The sequence below is a fragment of the Mus musculus genome, chromosome 10, assembly GCF_000001635.26.
Source record: "Mus musculus strain C57BL/6J chromosome 10, GRCm38.p6 C57BL/6J".
NCBI classification, from domain to species: Eukaryota; Metazoa; Chordata; class Mammalia; order Rodentia; family Muridae; genus Mus; species Mus musculus.
Genome location: NC_000076.6, coordinates 119,319,963 through 119,340,641, shown reverse-complemented (window position 1 = coordinate 119,340,641; position 20,679 = coordinate 119,319,963). Strand labels below are relative to the sequence as shown.

Sequence of the window (20,679 nt, the reverse complement as noted above, 5' to 3'; positions counted from 1 at the left end):
TACGATTTGGGGGGAGCACTGGGAAGAAACACACTACCCTAATGGCTTCTAATTAATTTAGCTTTCTGTCACACATGCACCGTCATGTCAGTGCCACTAGTTGGCGCTGTTTGAAGGATGCTACGGAAGGAAAAGGATGACTATGCAAGAAAAAGGGAAAACTTTGCCGGGACCAAGGACACCCAGCTAATAAGGAAAGGTTAGTGTCAAGGAGTTCTCCTTGGAACATATTCTGGTCTCAGGAAGTCCTCGCTCTCTTCTGAGCTTCATCACTCTTTGTTCTGAGAACTTTCTTCCCTTTGATTTGCCAGGGAATGGGAGGGACCTGTATACACAGAAATCTGTTTTATTTTGAAAACTGGGAACCTCGTGATTTTCCTGCCCAGCTGAGTTCAAACTGAATTGTAGACACCACATTACTGAGACCAATGACAGTCCCTCGTAATCAAAACGGGCTCTGTGAGTTCTCAGCAGGAACTAAGAGTAGCCTTTTGTGGCGGGCTGCGATTCTGCTACTCATGGAGAGGGTATAAAGAAGGGGCTTCCCAGGCAGTCAGGTCATGATGTTAGGATGGCCTCCTCAAGGGACACGACTGCCCTTAAGAATGAGAAACCTTCTTCCGGAGGTCCTGCGTTCAAATCTCAGCAACCACATGGTGACTTACAACCACCTGTAATGAGATCTGACGCCCTCTTCTGGTGTGTCTGAAGACAGCTACAGTGTACTCATATATAATAATAAATTCATACACCTTTGGGCCAGAGAGAGCAGGGACTGAGTGAGTGGAGTTGACTGGAGGGAGCGGGATTGACCAAAGTGAGCAGAGGTCCTAAATTCAATTCCCAACAACATGAAGGCTCACAACTATCTGTACAGCTACAGTGTACTCATATACATAAAACAAATAAATAAATCTTAAAATAAAATAAAATAAAATGTTATACTTTCCACTCTGGGCCTTCAGTTTTGCGTGTGCTGTGGAGACCCGGTGCTTTGCCCTGCATATGGCTAAGAACATCATTTACTGACTATCCCACCTCTGCCCAGCAATTCAGAACACCACTGGTTGTACATCGAGCATCTATGTTCACTTGCAGCTACCTTGAGAGGCTATTTTGATCTGTTAGTCTGAGCACCACCCCGCCTTCCCACAGCCTTTTGTATGTATTGCTCTCCAATAGCACGCTTTCCTTTGTGTTCTCCTTCAAGAGGCCATGAAGACTTTTTCTCTCTGCGTAGTCACATACATCTTCCATCAGCTCGTAAACCTTCCCCTTTACACTCGTATACAAATTATTGTCACAGTTTTATTAGAATCACATGATCTCCACCCATCAGTTTAAAGATGAAGCTACAGGTTATGATCACGTGTAGTTATGTTAATCAGGGCTGCTTTAAAGTCCCATTTCACAATGTTATAATTTTTCCATAGGTGTATTATACCTCTCTTAGTTGGGTTTATTCTAGATGTTTGAAACTGGAAAGTTTATTCCCCGCCGCCCACCATTTGTTTGTTTATTTGGTCTGGTTTAGTTCGAGAGAGAGGGTTTCTCTGTGTAGCCCTGGCTGTCCTGCAATTCACTCTGTAGACCAGGCTGGCCTCAAATTCTCAGAGATCCACCTGCCTCTGCCTCCTGCATGCTGGGATTAAGGTGTGCGCGACCACTGCCCGACACGTAGTCCATATTCTAAATGCTAGTCCTTTTTACAGCTTTTATGCTAACCATAATTCAGTTTTCATGTTCTACATAGAAGAGCCTTATTGAACAGTATCATTGATCCTAATAATTTATGAATAGATTGCTTATTGTTGTCCATGTGTCCAGAAATGATCACCTTGTAATTCTTTTGCAATTGTTATCGTGAAAACCTTTATAGGAACATAGAGTGGTATCGAGCATCTCTGCCTTGGGCCCCAAATCAAAGCTGGCCTTGTAATGATCTGATCTGGAGTGTGGTGCGTGCAGTGCAGACTCAGGAAGCTCTCACTTGATTAACAGACTACCTTTGTTTTTCCGACGATCAGGCGTTTTATTATGAAAGGATGTTAAAGTTATTAAACACATTTTCTGCTCTTTGAGATGGTGGCATAATGAATGATATTTTTACATATTGCTTGATTTCATTTGTTAATGTTTTATTTAGGGACTCTGCATACATATTCATGAGTTAAATAGGTTTGTAATTTTTCTTAGCCTTTTATAAAGCAGTATTAGGATTTTATTGGCTTCGTAAATGAATTGGGGGATATTCTCTGTTATGGTTTCTAGGAGACTGAACTACTTTTTCCTATAACTAATAAGTTTGATAGAACTTACTAATGAAATAATTTGGGCCTGACAGATTTTACTTTTGTGGAAATTTTTGATTATAGGCTGAATTTACTTGATAGTGACGAGTCGTGAGCATTTCTCATCTCTCTGATTTGGGGGAATTCTATTTTTACCTGGTCATTTATGAATTTTTGTATAGAGTTTTATATTAAATCCAATGTATTATTTAGCTATCTCAGACTTCTCTCTGCTACTCAGCTTGTCATTCCCAGTACCAATTAATAACCCGTTCTTTGCTGATTTTGGTGGCTTTATAACCAAATCGTTCATTTTGGAAAATCATGCTGACTTTGCTGATCCCCTCTGGTGCATCTTCATTCATAACTGCATACATTTCTAGTATTTTAGAAACACTATGTATGCATATGTGTATCTGTCTGTGGTTATGTGCACAGGAGTGCAGGTGCCCACAAAGACCAGAGAGGGCATTGCATCCCCAGGAACCGGAGTTACACGTTCCTGGAAACTACCCCAGGTGGGTGATGGGAGCCCGACTCAGGTCCCCTGCAGGAGTACAAGCTCCTAACCACTGGGCCTCCTCTCCAGCCCCACTTGGCTCTTAAACCTGTTACTGCATTTTCCTTTCGAGGGCATTTTCATCTTTTTAAAAGATGCTTAGATCATTGCATATATTTTAGTATTTTAATGTGATATAAATTTCTGTCTCAGTATTGCTTTTGCAATTTTTCACAATTGATATAAAATACTTTTAGTATCACCTAGGTCAGGAAATTTCTTAATTTCTATTATGATTTTCTCATTAGACACTATAGAAAACATACAGCTAGCTTTTGCTTCTTGGTTTTCTTTCTTTTTTAAAGATTTATTTATTTATATGAGTACACTGTAGTTGTGTTCAGATACACCAGAAGAGGGCATCGGATCCCATTACAGATGGTTGTGAACCACCAAGTGGTTGCTGGGAATTTAACTCAGGACCTCTGGAAGAGCAGCCAGTGCTCTTAAACACTGAGCCATCTCTCCAGCCCTGCTTCTTATTTTCCATGTCAGTCTGGCTTGCAATATGCTTAGAAAGTATACACTGCATGATATTCGAATTCTTTGAAACTTGGGTATTCAGTAATCAATTTTGTAAACTTTCCTAGCATTTATTGAGCAGCTGTTGGTGCTCTGTTCTAAATATGGTTGTCCCTAGGGTCAAGTAGGATCATTGTATTATTCAAATTTATCTCTGTGCTCATTCAATGCTTGTTTCTTTCCCAAATAAAAGAATAAAAGAATGATACAAAGTGTCTACTGTGGGTGTTATCTATATTTTCTGTTTAGATGTATCAGGTTTGACTCGTGAATAATAACATACCATTATCATTTTATGCAAATTTGACATCACTCTGTTTCTGCTATATCATCTTAATCCTAAAAAAATGCTTCTTTGTGTGAATTCCACTCTGTCTCATATTTATTATCTCATGTTACCAGCTTTGAGGCAGGATATCTTTTACCATTTTACTCTTAACCATTTAACAGTCTTATAATTTGACTGTATTCCTAGTAAAATGTAAGCAGCTTTAAAATATTCCAGTCCATCTTTGTCCATTTTTAGATTATCTATTGGTATATTTAATTATCTATAATTATTATAGCTTGTTATTTTTATTATATATTACTCTTTCTGTTGTTGTTGAGACAGGATCACACTCTCTAGCTCAGGCTGGACTTTACTCATGGCAATCCCCTGCCTCAGTTTCCCAAGTGCTATGATTAAAGACATGCCCTACCTATTTGAATGACCTTTATATTTCTCAACGTATCCTGCCTGCTTTTCCTCTCTCTGTCTTGATTCATTTTACTTCCTTTCTCTCCTGTAATTTCATAAGCCGACTTGCTATTTCTATTAATTTAGTTATTAATACCACAGTGGACCAGCATAGTTTAAAAGCATAGTGCTAATCCATTGCCTTCACTGTTGACACCAAACATCATTTCATTTGGCCCCCATCCCCCAGGATTCTCAACGTCATAGCTTTGTTATCCCCCTTAAACATGATGCTGTTGTTTACAAGATACATTAGTGGATGAGGCCCACATTGGACAATTCTTACCTTTAGCCTCTCTCTGTATGTCAGACCTTCCCTCTGAGAGTCCTCTCCATCACTCCGATGCCTTTAAGGCATTTTCATTGAGAATCTTCAGTTCACACTCTCTCTGGTTATTGTTTTCTTTTTAACAAAAATGTTGCTCCTCTGTCTTTGTTCCCAGAGATCGTTTTATTTTGTGCACAGTGCTATCTTTCTCAGTGTCTCCATCTCACTTTCCTGTGATTTGGCCTGATAGTATTCATGAGTTGTTTGTCAATGTAACTGATGGAATATGAAGCTAGTCTCACTTTTTATTTGCTTTTCTAAAAAGACTTATTGCATGTGGATCTCTCCTGTTCTTGCTCTACTGTATTTAGATGGAATTTTTCAATATATTGCTGCTGGGAATCACTGGTGTTCTAGGATAGAGTGGTTGCTGTTGTTCACCTTCTGTAAATCACGTAGAAACTTTCTACCCACGTGTGTCTTCTGTCGAGCTCTCTAACCTATAGGATGCATATTCCTACATAGCATATACGTATGGGGTCTGCACCTGAGCTAGAGTGAGCTGGAGTACAGGATGCAGGCATCCAACTTCACAGACATCCCTATTGGCTGCAATCCTCTCGCTGGGCTTCACGGTAGAGAAAGCACTTCCTGTGCTCGCCTGTGTGCTAGAGAAAGGAGACAAACAGCATGTTCCTAACAGGTAGGCAAGCTTTAGCCTTTCCCTCCTGTCTCCTGGCCAGCAGTGGGGGGGCAGGGCACGGAATGCTGTCAGGGCACTGGATGCTGTCAGAGCAATTCCCAGCAAGCCTTCAAGACAAAGCCTGCCCAGGTGTTGGAGTAAAATTGTAAAGCAATTTTCATCCGTTTTGTCAGCTGAACCCTAGGTGAACAGGAAGGACCCCAGGCCCCTTGTAACAATGTGTACAGTTTAGTGGCTATAACTCCAGGTGTCAATAATTGCTCTTCTCTCTAAAATGGTGACCTGCATGATTTTCAACTGTTTTTTATTTTCTTTCTTTGCCTATCGTTTTTAGATATTTTTCTATAGCAAACACACATCCATTGTATAATAATAATAAAGTTACTTTGGGCATTATACTTTTTACCAACTGATTATTATATAATGTAAAATAGTGATTGAACTTTAACAACTACATTTTAATTTACTAGCAACTTCCTTTAATACTCAAATGTATACATTCTCTATTTGATTTTATTGTTGTTGTTTTGGTTTTTGTTTTTTTTTTTTGTTTTTCGAGACAGGATTTCTCTGTGTAGCCCTGGCTGTCCTGGAACTCACTATGTAGACCAGGCTGGCCTCGAACTCAGAAATCTGCCTTCTATTTGATTTTATTTTTGTGTATTCTAATTTCAAACCCTGTCACTACATTATATTGTGACTTTCAACCCACATGTCTTGCCGGTTTATGTCTAGAGATTGGACATGGCCCATTGTGCATGCTTAGGCAGGAGTTTTATCTCTGAGCTACATACATAACCTCGACTCATTCTTTTATGAAAAGTTCTGCTTCGAGGAATGAACAAAATAGAATACCCAAGATTAGATCAAACATTGCAGTTAATCTTTGACTTAACATGAAATGCCCCTTTCCGGATAAATGATAGGTGGAAATGACGGGTGTGTATCAGACAGTCTAAGAAAACATTTGAAATGTGCACATAGGTGCACATATCTGAATATTTACGCCTATAATATGCACATATAAGTTACTGTTATAGCAAGCCTGGCCTCTGCTCTTCACAGGTAGAGAGAAGCATCCAACCGAAGTGCTTCTTTTTTTTTTTTTTTTTTTTTTTTTTTTTTTTTTTTTAAATGAAGCCACATCGTACCCAAACCTTTGGGACACAATGAAAGCATTTCTTTTTTTTTTTTTTCCGAAGTGCTTCTTAAGATGAAATTGAACAGATTCTTTGGTGAGTGAAGGATACAGAGAACTTGGAGATGTTTCTGGTCCAGCCTTGTGTTTTTCCACTATGTCCCTGGCTAGCTATGTGTTCTTTCCCGTTGAATTGTTCTTTTGTCCCAGTACATGAAGTTCATTGGGTAAGGGCTTTGAGTGAGATGAGAATTCTTGATTAAATATCTGTTGGGACATTTTTATTCCAGGGTCCTGATTTTTACTAAACAAAACAGATTTTTGTTTGTTTGTTCAGTTGGTTGGTTGGTTTTTTTTTTTTTCTTTATTTACATTTCAAATGCTATCCCCTCTCCTGGTTTCCCTCCCTCCCAGAAATACCCTATCACATCCTCCTTCCCCCTGCTTCTATGAGGGTGCTCCTCCACCCACCCACCCACTCCCTACCTCCCTGCCCTCGATTCCCCTACACTGGGAGCATCTATCAAGCCTTCACAGGATCAAGGACTTCTCCTTTCATTGATGCATGACAAGGCCATCCTCTGCTACATATGCAGCTGGAGCCACGTGTACTCTTTTGTTGCTGGCTTAGTCCCCGGGAGTTCTGGGGGATCTGGTTGGTTGATATTGTTGTTCTTCCTATGGGGTTGCAAACCTCTTCAACTCCTTCAGTCCTTTCTCTAACTCCTCTATTAGGGACCCCATGCTCAGTCCAATGGTTGATTGCTAACACCGCTGTATTTGTAAGGCTCTAGCAGGGCCTCTCAGGAGACAGCCAGAAACAAAACAATTTTTAATTCCACAAAAAAAATAAAAAAAATAGGATTTTTTTTCTCTATGCCCTGTTCCTGTTCTGTCTCATAAACTATGAAATTGGGAACGGGAGCTGTAACTCTGAGCTATGTTGAGTCTGGGCATGTTCCTATTGGCCTTGGAAACGAAAACCTCATTTAGACCTTCTTAACTATGTTCTACGGCATCTCAGGAAAGTAATGACTAAGCACAGGTGATCAAGTTTCTACAATCAAACAACACAATGCAAAACACGAAGGGAGTTATCCAGGGCCAGATAGTGGAGCTGACAATTGACAGCTTAGGTTAGTAAGAATCGTGTAGCTCTAGGATGGGAAAGGTTTCCAGAGTCAGAAGAAATCTGAGGAACTCTGAAAGCTGAGTGGATATGGGTAGACAAGCGAAGGACTTCCTATGTGCTAAGTCACTAGGAGTTATGCACAACACAGGCAGTCTACGTGTAGGATGATCAGAGCTAACATGGTAGAGAAGCAGGGCAGGATGCCAGGCTGAGACAACCTAGACATTTATATACGGAGAATGATGATTTAAAGATATTTGTCAGCTATACAGGGGAGTAGACAATTGCGCTAAAGTGAGTGCTTTCCTCTGGATCGATGTTTACCTACTCTGTAATTAAATCTTATGAATCCTATAAAGGGTCACAATATATACATATGCATATTTAATGGAAATGTCGATTTTTTTTTATATTGCAATTACTCTGGTTGCTGATAAAGGAAAGAGAAGATGGGATATTAATCAGTGGAAGTTGTCTTCTTACTTTGAAAACAAGTCAAAGGTATGGCACCTGGTGTCCAGCCTCCTTACAACTCTCTGTTCACTGGCCTCCTGATCATTTCATGGTTACAGAATGACCAGTATAGCTCTAGCCATCACACGTATGGTGTAGGTGAGAGGTCAAAGCAAGGAGCTGAACTGCAGAAGGCACATCTCCTATCTGTGACTCCTAAACCCTGACCTCACTGCCATCTCAAAGGAAGGAGGAGAAATTTGTTTTCAGCAGAGCATTTTCTGGCCTTGATAATACAAGGGTTCTGTTTATGACAGAAACAGGTAAGAGTCCATGCTGGCCTTGGCTTGTAGTGTCAGTGAGTAATCTTAGCACCACCTCATACTTGAGGTAGCTGACCCTTTGAAGAGCAGAGTAACATACCCGACTATGTCCTAAGCTAGGTACTGCCGCCCACCATCCTGCATAGTACGTGAGCCTGAAATCTTTGCGTCTCTGACATCAGTTTCCTAGCTGACCAGCAAACATAAAATCTCACCCTATTCTGTAATATCAGAGTCCTTGTATTGTTAGAGGCAGACAATAGTCGGTGAACAAGAAATCTTTCATCCTTCCTTGGAGATGGTAGTGAGATCAACAGTTAGAAGTCACAGTTAGAAATCATAGGCTTCCTTGTTTGGAAGTTCAACTATAATTCTATAATTCTCTTCACAGGAAGATACTTCCCTAAGACATTTCGGTAAGAGTACTGGGAACTGGGACTGAATGGAGTTCTACGTGCACGGTCTGAGGTGAGTCTTGCCCAAGTGGATATTTCTGTGGGTGGGGCTTGTGCAGTTTTGAGAGAGTTTCTACACTATCCATGGCTGCCATCTTATGAATCTCATGGCAGCCCTACTGATCTGGAATCCTTATCCCTTCCACTCTACCACTCAGCCACTTTGCTGTTTACAAAGAAGAGAGAAAACAGATCTGACATTAATCCACTTATAAGTTGGCTTTTACTAAGCATAAGAAAAGGTGTAGTGGAAAACATATGCATGAACCTTGTATGATGTGGCTTTTGACTGTTAAATGATGAGCCAGGGATGACTAAACACATTATGAGTACAAGTCATATACACACGGGGAATCAAGGGAGTGTTGTCCATTTTCAGCTGTGTCTGATTGCCTAGCATCGAATCTTGCAGATGAAGCAGCAGGAAATGTGTGTCATAGTCTTGATTCTGTGAAGCCCCAGGAAGAGAATTAGGTAAGGAAATTATTCTTGTCTCAATAATCAAATCCTTCAAGTGGGGGACTTGGTGTTTTATTCAGACTCTCTTTGATATTTGGGGGTTTCAAATGACATATACCCTAACCCAAATGGACTCAAAACAAGAAAAGAACTGAATAGTGCACACACACATGCACATACACATACACACATGCATACACACATATAGACACACTCATGCTCACACACATACACACATGGACACACGCATACCCACATGCATCGACATACTCATGTGCAGACACACATAGACATACACATGCATACAATTCATGGACACACATACACACCACACACATGGACACACACATGCATGTGCGCACACATGCGTGCATGCGCGCACACACACATATACACATACCACACACACATGGACACACACACACATGCACACACATGCATGGAAAAACATATGCATGGAAACAAATATGCATGAACACATATACACATGCACACACACATGAATGGGCATACACATGAATGGACATACACATGCATGCACAAACACACACACACACATGGACACAAATGCACATGCATGTACACACAGAGAGAGAATTTATTAGCTCACACATGAAAAAAAAAAGAAAACAAGCTCATAGGATCATATTGGCTTCAACATAGACCTGAGGGATATCTTCAGGGTACTGCCTCACTCCATGTCTCTGCTCTGCTCATACCATGCTGTGTTATCTCTTATACCCTCATAGCCAGCAGGGTGGTTATTAGCAGCTTCAAGCCCAGATAAGCCCAGAGAGAGTGAGCATGGCTCACCTTAAAGTCACAGTCACATCTCCTGTACTAGAGTGCAGGTCTAATGGGATGCTTGACTTCAGTTGTGTGAACAATTCTCCTCCATGAAGGTATGTGCCCTTAGTGCCACTCAAAGCCATGACATCATCACAGAGGGATGGAGAGAGTAGAGGGGAGTGGTACACAACTACAATGATACCATACAGGATGCTCACCTCTTAGCAATGCACTACGCCATTGTGGCCATCTCCTTCAACATCCCACACATATGCTCCTGGTATCCATTGGCAGATCTTGGACCATCACTGTAGGCTTATCTGGGGAGGATTATGGATAGTTAGCCTTTGTGGAGTATCTGTTTCATGCTGAGGAATTTAATATAACTTCTAGTAGTTAACTTTCATGACAGCCCTTTGAAATATGCACGTTCTTATTTGTAGATAAAGAGACTTCAAATAAGTTAGGTGCCTTACACTGTGTCACATAACATATGACCTCTGTATGATGACTTGAACTCCTAGCCTGGATCTTTATTTAGCTTGTTCCTTGGAAGAATAAGGGCTATTGGGCAACTACATTGTTTAGCCCCTTAACTCTGAAGTCTAAGCGTGACTAAAATGCAAAGCCAATCACAGTTCATGAGTTTACTTTCTTAGCAATAATGTAAAATAATGTCACATTCCATAATATTCTATTCCATGGAAGAAGGAGGTAGGGCCTAGTGTCCAGCTGGTACGGGGATGTCATGAAATAAAGCAAGAATGCCATCGTGACTGAAGCCTGGAGTGTGACAATTGCAGAATAACTACGACTTGTTATGGTGGGGAGAGTGGGCGCATTGTTTTACAGACGGGTATATGTGACAGTGTGGCCTGTGGGGGCTCTTTAGGAGACAGAGGTGCACCTGAGCTTGCTTGCACTTCAGCGTTGTTTCTGGCTTGTGAGAGCACAAGAACTCTCATGCTTTCTCCCATTCCTCATTGTTAGTGTCCCCAACACCACAGCTCCTCAAGCCTACGTGACCAGAATCGTCCACATCGGCTTCTCCTTTCTTTTAAGAACATGGCAAAGCTGTATAGAGCCACTTTGTGTCACACAGAAACTGTACACAACACATACCAGCTTTTCTCATTCTTCATGGCCAATTGATAGAAACGGTTTTTACAAATAGATCCACTCAAAGCCCTAAGCATCATCTCTTTATGGCAAAAAGTGCCTCATGGTGGGGTAGCTTCGCATCTTAAAGGTTTGGGGGTAGGCATTTATCTTCACTGAGAATAAATGCTATGGTTTCCTCTATGAAGAAACGAAGTCTGATTGAATTCAGACATCAGCTTCAATTGGAATGCTATCAAACTACACCAGTTTTTATTGATTTCTGGGACAGTTTTCTATTTGTTTTCTTCTTCCTATTTCAAAGAATAACTTTGGAAGGCACAATAGTCTAAAGAAGACAAGGCATTCATGAAAAGGCATTGTTTTTATTCCCAAGACATTCCAAAATATCTGTCTATAGATCTGAAATAAAAACAGGTGATAGCTTCACTGATTTTTTTCTTACTGAAAATTCACAGCTCTTCATATTATTCTTCTATTCGTCATCTTTCCCCCTCATCTTTCAGAATGTCTATAAAATGATGGGTTATTATTTCCACCACTTCGGTTAGTGTTTATGCCAGCAGGAGGAATATTATTTTATTATTTTTAGAGACTGGGAGCTATTTCTTGAACCAGGAAATTGAACCTGCTATTAAAAAAAAAAATAAAGCAAAGACCTCATTCTCATCTACTGTTGCTTCATTTCCTCTAGGATGCCTCCCCCCTTCCTAATGCTAACCTTGCTACACCACACACACACACACACACACACACACACACAGAGAGACACAGACAGAGAGAGAGAGAGAGAGAGAGAGAGAGAGAGAGAGAGACAGACAGACAGAGAGAGAGAGAGAGCTTTTCATCACACACCATGGGCATCTCATATGCAACATATGTTGCTCTGTGATGCCTGCCTCTTTTCCTTTTGGACCAGGTACTCATCCAGGACAGGATCTGTGGCCATCTTATTCTATATGGGCATCATCTACAGCACCAAATATGAAAGTATCCTAGATATCAAAAAGCAGCCTAACTTAGATGTGCTTCTGTGGCTCTGGGGTACCTGTGCGTTCCATTTCATGATGACCTTTAGCCACCGGTGAGGAAAGTGAATCAACCAAAATGGCTTTTAGTTCCTTGGAGCTGCACCTGCAAAGTTGTACACACCACTTTGGGTAATAAGCTGCCCGAGACACTTAGAGGCACATATTTACTTAATACTAAGCCGGGCTAGAGGAGAAACCAACCTGAAATTGCTTCCTCAGCTGAAAGCTCTGAGCTAACAATGCAGTTTAATTTCTGCAGCTGTAGTTCTCAAATCAATCGGCTGCAGAGTGGGCGGCAGGATTTCAGTCTTGGGTTTTGAATACTAAGCAGGTCAGAAGGTGCGTTATTTAAGAATCAATTTACTGAATTTTTTTTAAATGCTTTTGGAAAATCAGTCACATGACTTATGATATTTTAATTATACTGTAAATCTTCAGAATAAAAACATGTCTGATTATGGATCATCATATTTACCACATGAATAACAGGGGTTTTGAGAATTTATTACTTCAGAAGAAAGGCTTATAAAGCCAAGTGTTGTGCTTCGTATCTGTGATGCCAGTACTAGGGAGGTGGAGGCAGGATGGTCAGAAGTTCAAAGTTACCCTCAGCTACTCAGCTTGGGAGAGCACAGATTGGGGAAGAAATGAGAAAGGAGGGAGAGAGATACAAGGAAAGAAAAGATATAAAAGAAAAACAAATTCTTTGAAGAATACATGTTATCATGAAACCTAATTTTTTAATTAAATTTTTAATTAAATTGTTTTTTAAGTTATCCTTGGATATATAATGAGTTCAATGTCCCCACGGTCTATATTAGATCCTGTCTCGAATAAATAAATGAAATTTATAAATGATAGATATTAATTTCCCTAGTGTAATTGGATGCATTTAAGTGATAGGGCATTGTTCTTTGGTTTCCTCTGCTTTGTTTTAAAATAAAGCATTGTAGCAGTAACTTTGGGTAGTCGGGGTAAATTACGCTAATTTCAGTGGGTTTTGTCTCTTTGCAAATTTGTCAGGATTGATTATAGATTAACGGTATATGTGTGATAAGTATTGCCCATGCTATGGCTATAAAAGCCTTTTTTACATAAATGTCTCCACACACATGCTGTAACCACTTGTCATGCTGATAGTAGGTGGTTCAACAGTAATAAATCATGAATTCTTTTATAACCAAGGAGCTGAATCTGCCAAATAAATTTAAGATGGAAGTAAACTAATAGTCTCAAGGGGAAAAATAACTATCTTAAATTTCTCCAGGTTCCTCAACGCATGTTCTTAAATGAAATGATGGGTGCTAGGCTCCAAATCCTGGGTGGTGACAGATCAAGAAACGGAGAAAACTGTACCTACAAAGATTTCCTATATCTTGTGTTGTCTATGAAAAACTCTTTAGCTGTTCTGAAACAGCAGGCAGGAGTTCTCAGCATTTCTAAAGGATACTAAAATGAAGATGGTTGCTATTTAGAAGGGCGATACAGATTCCCAGAGGGCAACAGAGGGTCAAAGTGAGGGGCACGATGAATCAGGACCACGGTCAGCTCCAACATCCCTGCCTCTCTCTCCAGTGTTGGCTCATTGATGACTTAGGGAAATGGAGCCATCTCACCCACGGGCTTTCCTTCGTTTTGATCTGTGACATTTAAATGGAGTAGTTTTGATGTTTTATGTTCTTTCTTTTATTGACGAGCAGGTAATATGGAAATAATTTCATCTTTGAGATTTTTTTATATCCACAATAGAAGTTATGGATTTGGTCTGATAATATATTTAATACTATGAAAAATATTATGTCAGCTCTGAGCGTGGGGGTGAGGGTAGAGGAGTGTAGACCAGTGGTTCTCCACCTTTCTAACGCTGTGTCCCTTTGATACAGTTCCTCATGCTGTGACGACCTCAACCATACAATTATTTTTACTACCACTTCTAACTGTAATGTTGTTACTGTTACAGATCTTAATGTAAATATCTGTGTTTTCCAGTGGTCTTAGGTGACCCCTCTGAGAGGGTCATTCAACTCCCCCCCAACACACCACCACCACCACCTGCGGTGGGTTGTGACCAGGTTGAGACCTGTTACTGAAAACCACCTTCACACTTGTATTTCCCTGTCGTGTATTTTCTGCCTGCAAAGACAGAAATGGTATTGGAACTGTCTAAGAATACAGAGTGGGGGAACTGTTTCTAGTTCATTCTGTGTGTGGACCGTTCTGGAGCCATACAGCGATGAGTTTATTTTTTCTCCTTCACTGACAAAAAGTAAAACCTTGAGTTGTCTCTTTGTAATAATTTTGTGTAATTAAGCTCTGAGTTGTCAGATGCGATGAGTTCTAATAAATTCACGGAATCTTCCAGGAGTGAACAGCGGCTCTTCAAGTTGTGAATTTATTTTCCGGCATTTTAATACAATATTCCTTTCAGAGGTAATTTCATTCTGCAGACAGACCAAATGACCTTCTGGATTTTATCTTCTCTCATTCTCTTATTTTTTTTTTCTTGCTGTGTGATCAAAAACACTTGGGAGCCTTGGCCAGTTACACTGCTCATTGCAAGTCACTTATGCTCATGCCTGTATTTCAGATTCACCACATAATTCGATCTCCACATTCTCTGATAAATTCAGTGATGCTAATTGGTGTTTTAGTCAATTACAGAAACTCCTGTTCTTTCCCTCGGTTTATTAATTAAACTATAATCTTGGTTCATGGAATAGTCAATAAGTTAACTTCTAATTTAAAATAAAGTTGAATACTGAGAAAGAGTCAAGTATTATGCTTAACACAAATCCCTAAATGCCCCCCCCCAGTCAATAAAACAGGCCATACTTACAGTAAGATGGTCAACTCGAAATGCTTTTACACCTCTCTCCTCTAAAACTCACCAATCAACAGTGGAATATATTGAAATTGATGAATTTTTACACTCTATATATGAGCACTCTGTAGCTGTACAGATGGTTGTGAGCCACCATGTGGTTGCTGGGATTTGAACTCAGGACCTTCAGAAGAGCAGTCAGTGAGTGCTCTTAACCACTGAGCCATCTCTCCAGCCCATATTTTTACACTCTGACATTCTACTTAAATGACCTCAAACCATGCTTCTTTCATCAACAAGGGTTAGTTCTGATACCAATCTAATTAATCTAATATTAATTAAAAAGAAAGCAATCTGAGGAAAAACAGAACAAATGAAGGAGAAAAGAAATGGGGGTGGTTTTCCAGGATGCTTTATGTCAAGGCCACCATGTGGCTTTTGTCACAGTTAATACAGCCTATGTGAGCTCTCCCTGAGAGCCCTGTGTAGGACTATTACTTACATCATGCTTTAACAAACTCATGACAATGAAAGGACCTCTGGACACAGAGCACCTTGCTACATCCCTCTGGTTAAATCTCTCCTTTCTGATATGACCATGTTGGTAGCTGAGTTCCTCCGACCATGTCAGACAGATTGAACTCCGGTGGCTTGTCAGAAATCTCAGTGTGTTCCTCCATGAAGGTGTGGGAAGATGCTTGGGAATATAGAGGCACTGTTGTAATACATTCTGTTAGAACAAACAAACAAAACAAAACAAAACAAAACAAACTCATTTCTTGCAATATCCATATGACTTTCATTCAGGGACATTCCAAATGAAAAAAAAAATCGAATCGATCATCAGGAAAGAGAATTTCAAATGAATAAACAGACCTGTCGACTATTCAGAAAGCAATACACAAAGTATCAGCATCAAAGAAAGGGAAAAAAATGCTTTAGATAAACAAAGTCTATCCTTACCTTGTCAGCTCAAGAGATTAAAATAATTTTTAAAATCCAGTGTCTCCTACTAAGAATAAATATGGGTCACAACTACACTTGTCTACACCATCTGAGATCTATCACAGCCTCTTTCTTCTTCCACTTTCCTTAGCTTTTTGTTTGTTTCTTTGTTCGTTTTTTTTTGTTTTGTTTGTTGTTTGCACCCTTAGTCCAAGGAGATTTAAATGGCAGCATTACCTCTCAACCTTTGAGATGCAACCAAGGGGCAAAACACTCCTAATTTTCAGAAAGCGCCATCAAATGATATTTATTATTTGTTTAGAAGCTGTGTGCCCGTTGCATTCCCCAGCAGTAAGCAAGGTAGTTAGATCTTGGCCTAGAGGCATCTATAATTTAAAGCCATTAATAAAGATAAACATGCTGAACCACGTGTCAACAAGTGAGGAGCCGCATGATAAATGTAGAGCCAGGAGCTGGAGACAAGCTTTGAAAGGAAGGCATGGTTATGGTTTCAGAGTTGAACGCAATGCTACTTTCTCCTTTTAGAAGGGTGGTAAAGTGGATTGTGAGTACAGGGAGCCTTCTGAGGGATGCTTGGGAGCAAAGGCATGGAGCCGCACACTACGGTCACCTCTGCTTCTTCTCCTCCCCCTTTTGTGGGGCCTTTTATCTGCTAACTCTTCAGACATAAACTCACTTCACCTCTCTATCCTTTTCTATCCTAATTGAATCAAAATAGCAATGTATACCTTGGGGTTCATTTTATTCATCAAAATGTTCTCTTTTCTTTGTATCCCTTAAATTTCAGCCCTCTGGCGACATGGAAGACCTCACTTCCTGCTCATTGACTTTTGAATGCCAGTAAATATACATAACATGGGGTGACCTTGGAGGAATAAATGTGTGTCTTGCTGAGCCATGGAAATTGTGGCATATAGATTTACTTTTGCTTGTAAGATTAGCCGTCCCCACTCATATGTAGCGGATGTGCAGCTTGGTCTTCATGTGGGTTCCAAACAACTGGTACAAGGTTATCCCAAAAGCTGCTGCCGGTACATGGGCTATGTTCATCTAGCTGGGCTGCCTTGTCCGACCTCAGTGGGTGAGAAAGCGCCTAGCCTCAAAGAGACTTGAAAGGAGGAAGGGGATACCCAGGATGGCCCCACCCCCTCAGAGGGGAAGCAGAAGGGGGGGGAGGATTGTGGGAGGGAGTGACCAAGAAGGGGGCAGTGAACGGGCTGTTAAGTGAATGAGTAGAAAATTAAATTAAATTATTTTTAAAAGTTGTCTGGTGAGGACTTTAGTCAATGTTTTATTTTTTAAGTTTTATTTATTTATTATTTATATGAGTACACTGTTGCTGTCTTCAGACACACCAGAAGAGGGCATCAGATTCCATTACAGATGGCTGTGAGCCACCATGTGGTTGCTGGGAATTGAACTCAGGACCTCTGGAAGAGTGGTCAGTGCTCTTAACCTCTGAGCCATTTCTCCAGCCCCCTAGTCAATGTTTTATGGGTGTCTGAGTAAACCTGACAGTGTGATATTACCAGAGATAATGATGGTAGCACCAATGGCAATCATCTTAATTACACAGAGCATCCACAGCTAAGGAACTCTGACGTTCACTTTCTTTCAGAAAAGTGTGACATGCAAAAACTTTTAATCCTAGCATGCAGGACAATGCTGGGATGAAGAAATAGCAAAAACCTCTTGTAGGTTGCTGATAGGTTGCTGATAGGTTCTCTAGCAAGAGCCTCAACAACGCTTTTAGTGACCGTTGTTTTGTTTTTAAGTCTGACTGGTGGCAAAGGTAAGTTTGCCCTAATTACCTGGTTAGAAGCAGCTGGGTTCCATCGGCCTCTGCTTCTTCTTGTGCAGAGTGGCAACAGTACAGGCTAGTGCACAACGGTTCAGAGGGACAGAGATGTAGACCTCTGTGAGTAGCGGAGATGTCGTTCTCCACATTCCCAATGCTGCGACCCTTTAATACAGTTCCTCATGTTGTGGGTGACCTCCAACCATAAAATGATTTTCGTTGCTCCTTCATACTTTCAATTTTGCTGTTGTTACGAATCCTAATGTAAATATCTGATATGCAGCCCCTGGGAATGGGTCATTCGGCCTGCAGGGGTAGCGACCCACAGGTTGAAAACCATCGCTGTAGCGCCTCTTTCCCTGTTCTTGCATGAAAACAAGTACTAAAATCCCCTTGATCCCAGCACAGAATACAAAATGAACCCGACAGTGACCACTGGAATTACATGGCAATGAATTTGAACTGTCTCAGGCACGGTGTGTTGCAAACTGCAAAATAGCCATGTTTCAAAACTTACCTTAAACACAAAATATCTGAGAATTCACAAAAAACAAACAAACAAAAAAACCCTCAAAGCACTACAGAGGTAGCGTCTGTAATGCTCACCTTTTCTGTGAGCACATATTCTACCAAGTTGGATTTTCCTGCTTTCCAATAAAATCCTCTAACATTTTTAAGTTTTCCACAATAACTACACAGGATGGGGCCCAGATCTCTTTGTCTCACATACACACATGTTTACGACACAATTTACATGCTCATATGTGTCTATTGTCCCTTCCCAGGTATTCATCTTACCCAGTGCCCCAATGGGATGGCTGGTCTTGATTGTCAACTTGAGTCAACTAAGAAGCTTGCTTCTGCTCTGCTCTGTAAGGACATTTCCAGGAAAGGTTAACTAAGTGGGAAGACCCTGCCCAGTGCAGACAGCACCTCAGTACCTTTCACTGTGTCAGCCCAGATGCAGAGAGGCTCCATTAAAAAGCAGTGCTGTTAGCTTGCTTGCCTTTGCTTCTTGATGGTCAGTGCATCTACCTATTGTTTTGTGGCTGCTGCTGCTCCAACACCATTAGAACCCAGCTTTTCTGGCCTTTCGATGTAGACTGCATAGATTGTCCAGGCCTTCAGGAACAGGTTGGAGATGCTGAGGCAGCCAGCCTCCTGGACCTGGCAGCTACCATGTCCACAGCCTCGTCAGACAGACAGCCAATATCACGTGAACCCATTTAGTAAATCTTTTTTGCTAATGTATATTCATTCATTCTGTTGGTTTTATTCCTCCAGAACGCCATGGCTAAAACACCTCCTCACCTCATGTAAGTTGTGACTTGAAGGCTCAATCCCTACTTTAAAAATGTTGTAAGTAAGTTTTTTTGTCTTTTAAAAATATTTATTTTTGCCAGGTGTGGTGGCGCACGCCTTTAGTCCTAGCACTTGGGAGGCAGAGGCAGGTGGATTTCTGAGTTCGAGGCCAGCCTGGTCTACAAAGTAAGTTTCAGGGCAGCCAGGGCTACACAGAGAAACCCTGTCTCCAAAAACCAAAAGTAAATAAAAATGTTTATTTTTAAATTAAAATATAATTCCATAATTTCTCTACTTCCCTTGCTTCCAATCCCTCCCATGTCTCCTCCCTTCAGCCTTTTCCATGTTCTTTCTCTCTCTCTAATTGATGGCGACCTTTTATCTGATTGTAACTATCATATAGGTAGGTAAGTGATAGAGACAGACAGGCAGACAGATGATAGATAACTTTTTATCTGATTATATCACATAGGTAGATAAATGATGAAAGAGAGAGACAGACAGATGATAGAGAGATAGATGGATAGACAAATAGATGCAAATATATAAATACAACCCCTTGAGTCCCTTTTTGTTGTTTGTATATATATGATTTCAGGGCTGACCACCCTATTGGATAAACTGCAAGATACTGCTAAAGGTAAAATTGTGAAACTCCTATCATGTAGGTAGGATAGAAACCAACAGCCATCCGATTAGACGTAAGGCCCTCTCAACAGAAAGGACCTCATTCCTGGTACTGGAAACCCAGACAACTGCCCCAAGTTAGTGAGGTCCTGACCTTAGAGAACCCACTAATGTCCCTTTACTGGAGCAGCGCAATTCCTAAGCGGATCCTTAACACTGAACAGGTAAGTGTAGCTCTCGCCTCTCCTTGGAGAGGCCTCTGTTCACAGCTATGGAAACTATTAGAGAACCCCACAACTGGGTACAACTAAGAGATCATGGGTGCCTGGCCCAAACAGATACATATACAACACAACTTCTACACTGAAGGCTCAGGGAACATCAAGGGAGAGCAGACAGAAGCAGCGTAAGAGGAAGAGGACCTGGAAGTCTGTTGTGTGACCATGTCTCCTGGAAATTCCTGCATAAACAAGACCAAACAATGTCTACAGACATACTAACATGGAGTGAGGGAATCTCACAGGCCCTGCCCTTACACACTGAGGTTTTTTTTTTCTTTCATTTTTATTGGTTATTTTATTTATTTACATTTCAATTGTTATCTCCCTTCCCAGTTTCCCCTCTACAAACCCCCATCCCCTGCCCCTCCCCCTGCCTCTGGGAGGGTGCTCCCCCATTCACCCACCCACTTCTGCCTCAGTATCCTAGTGTTCCCCTACCCTGGTTCATCGAGCCACCACAGGACCAAGGGACTCCCCTCCCAGTGATGCCCAATATGGCCATTCTGTGCTATATATCCTCCCCCCTACCATGTGTACTAGCTACTTGCAGTTCCTTTAGGTCACGCGATTCTGGTTCATCTTTATCATCCATCTTCTTACCTCCTCCATCTTGTCTGACCCTTCTCTTCTCCCCTTCCCTTCCTGTTCTGCCCAGAAGACCCCGCCTCCATATCTTCGCCTGGTGATTGGCTTCCTGTCCTCTTCATCAGCCAATCAAATAACTAGGGGAAATTCCCCTACAGTTCCTGAGGAAGGAAGAAGAATTGTTGAGCAGCAGCAGGAGACAATGGGTCACAGGTGAGCGGAAGTGGGCAGGAGGCTATCTGCGTGAGAGATCACACCGTGGGAGGGATGGAGAAGAGCAGGTGGAAAGAAACATGAAAAACATATTTCTCTGAAAAT

General features: G+C 41.1%; 1 long non-coding RNA gene across 2 annotated transcripts; it reads right to left on the bottom strand.

Moving 5' to 3' along the window:
• Window positions 1–8,779: 8,779 nt before the first annotated feature.
• Window positions 8,780–20,408, bottom strand: 4930477N07Rik (RIKEN cDNA 4930477N07 gene). 2 transcript variants are annotated; one of them, NR_126085.1, is made up of 5 exons: window positions 20,377–20,408; window positions 18,365–18,436; window positions 15,305–15,532; window positions 10,050–10,151; window positions 8,780–9,031 (listed from the first exon to the last, which is right to left on the bottom strand). It is a non-coding gene; the product is annotated as an RIKEN cDNA 4930477N07 gene (long non-coding RNA). The 2 variants fall into 2 exon arrangements; NR_126086.1 differs by lacking the exon at window positions 18,365–18,436.
• Window positions 20,409–20,679: the final 271 nt, after the last annotated feature.